The sequence below is a fragment of the Coregonus clupeaformis genome, chromosome 36, assembly GCF_020615455.1.
Source record: "Coregonus clupeaformis isolate EN_2021a chromosome 36, ASM2061545v1, whole genome shotgun sequence".
NCBI lineage: Eukaryota > Metazoa > Chordata > Actinopteri > Salmoniformes > Salmonidae > Coregonus > Coregonus clupeaformis.
The window spans coordinates 30,106,455-30,109,175 of NC_059227.1; positions in this window are offsets into that span (position 1 = coordinate 30,106,455).

Below are 2,721 nucleotides of genomic sequence, written 5' to 3' on the forward strand. Positions count from 1 at the left end.
CCTCCAACACCGTAAAAAAGCGTGTATCTAAGCCCCGCCCATACCAACATTTCATTGGTTAGTATATAGGAGCCATACGATATAGACCAATAAAACGGAAATTAGCTTACCTCCTTGGCCAATAGTGACGTTGAAAACTTATAGTGGTCGTGTCTCGCTCTATGCCTGAAAAATAATGAATTAATACTGGGACGCAAGAGATATGAATGAATATTTTCTAATTTGTGTTGAAATCTACACTTTGAATGTATCCATATTGCCTTGCTGTCTATGTGATGAAGGTACTCCTCACAAAGCGGCAAGATGTTGACCTATGCGAAGTTGCGAACTATATTTTCAATATTAGCATCTGTTGTATCCCTACCCCAGTTTTAAAATACAGCAAATTGCCATCAATTGTCATAGAAGATTCAGATACCTCAGGGTAAATTGGAATCCACTGTGTAGAGTAGTACGTTTTCCTTTGTGCAATACCAGCTGTATCATCAAGGCTTTATAAATATTGATTGATGTGCTCACAGCATACAGTGAGGGAAATAAGTATTTGATCCCCTGCTGATTTTGTACGTTTGCCCACTGACAAAGAAATGATCAGTCTATAATTTTAATGGTAGGTTAATTTGAACTGTGAAAGACAGAATAACAACAAAATAATCCAAAAAAACGCATGTCAAAAATGTTATAAATTGATTTGCATTTTAATGAGGGAGATAAGTATTTGACCCCCTCTCAATCAGAAAGATTTCTGTCTCCCAGTTGTCTTTTATACAGGTAACGAGCTGAGATTAGGAGCACACTCTTAAAGGGAGTGCTCCTAATCTCAATTTGTTACCTGTATAAAAGACACCTGTCCACAGAAGCAATCAATCAATCAGATTCCAAACTCTCCACCATGGCCAAGACCAAAGAGCTCTCCAAGGATGTCAGGGACAAGATTGTAGACCTACAGTGAGGGAAAAAAAGTATTTGATCCCCTGCTGATTTTGTACGTTTGCCCACTGACAAAGACATGATCAATCTATAATTTTAATGGTAGGTTTATTTGAACAGTGAGAGACAGAATAACAACAAAAAAATCCAGAAAAACGCATGTCAAAAATGTTATGAATTGATTAGCATTTCAAAGAGGAAAATAAGCATTTTACCCCTCTGCAAAACATGACTTAGTACTTGGTGGCAAAACCCTTGTTGGCAATCACAGTGTTCAGACGTTTCTTGTAGTTGGCCACCAGGTTTGCACACATCTCAGGAGGGGTTTTGTCCCACTCCTCTTTGCAGATCTTCTCCAAGTCATTAAGGTTTCGAGCATGACGTTTGGCAACTCGAACCTTCAGCTCCCTCCAAAGATTTTCTATGAGATTAAGGTCTGGAGACTGGCTAGGCCACTCCAGGACCTTAATGTGCTTCTTCTTGAGCCACACCTTTGTTGCCTTGGCCGTGTGTTTTGGGTCATTGTCATGCTGCAATACCCATCCACGACCCATTTTCAATGCCCTGGCTGAGGGAAGGAGGTTCTCACACAATATTTGACGGTACATGGCCCCATCCATCTTCCCTTTGATGCGGTGAAGTTGTCCTGTCCCCTTAGCAGAAAAACACCCCCAAAGCATAATGTTTCCACCTCCATGTTTGACGGTGGGGATGGTGTTCTTGGTGTCATAGGCAGCATTCCTCCTCCTCCAAACACAGCGAGTTGAGTTGATGCCAAAGAGCTCCATTTTGGTCTCATCTGACCACAACACTTTCACCCAGTTCTCCTCTGAATCATTCAGATGTTCATTGGCAAACTTCAGACAGCCCTGTATATGTGCTTTCTTGAGCAGGAGGACCTTGCGGGCGCTGCAGGATTTCATTCCTTCACGGCGTAGTGTGTTACCAATTGTTTTCTTGGTGACTATGGTCCCAGCTGCCTTGAGATCATTGACAAGATCCTCCCATGTAGTTCTGGGCTGATTCCTCACCGTTCTCATGATCATTGCAACTCCACAAGATGAGATCTTGCATGGAGCCCCAGGCCGAGGAAGATTGACAGTTATGTTGTGTTTCTTCCATTTGCGAATAATCGCACCAACTGTTGTGGGCAGTGGGCAAACGTACAAAATCAGCAGGGGATCAAATACTTTTTTCCCTCACTGTACACAAGGCTGGAATGGGCTACAAGACCATCGCCAAGCAGCTTGATGAGAAGGTGACAACAGTTGGTGCGATTATTCGCAAATGGAAGAAACACAAAATAACTGTCAATCTCCCTCGGCCTGGGGCTCCATGCAAGATCTCACCTCGTGGAGTTGCAATGATCATGAGAACGGTGAGGAATTAGCCCAGAACTACACGGGAGGATCTTGTCAATGATCTCAAGGCAGCTGGGACCATAGTCACCAAGAAAACAATTGGTAACACACTACACCGTGAAGGACTGAAATCCTGCAGCGCTCGCAAGGTCCCCCTGCTCAAGAAAGCACATATACAGGCCCATCTGAAGTTTGCAAATGAACATCTGAATGATTCAGAGGAGAACTGGGTGAAATACCAAAATCGAGCTCTTTGGCATCAACTCAACTCGCCGTGTTTGGAGGAGGAGGAATGCTGCCTATGACCCCAAGAACACCATCCCCACCATCAAACATGGAGGTGGAAACATTATACTTTGGGGGTGTTTTTCTGCTAAGGGGACAGGACAACTTCACCGCATCAAAGGGACGATGGACGGGGCCATGTACC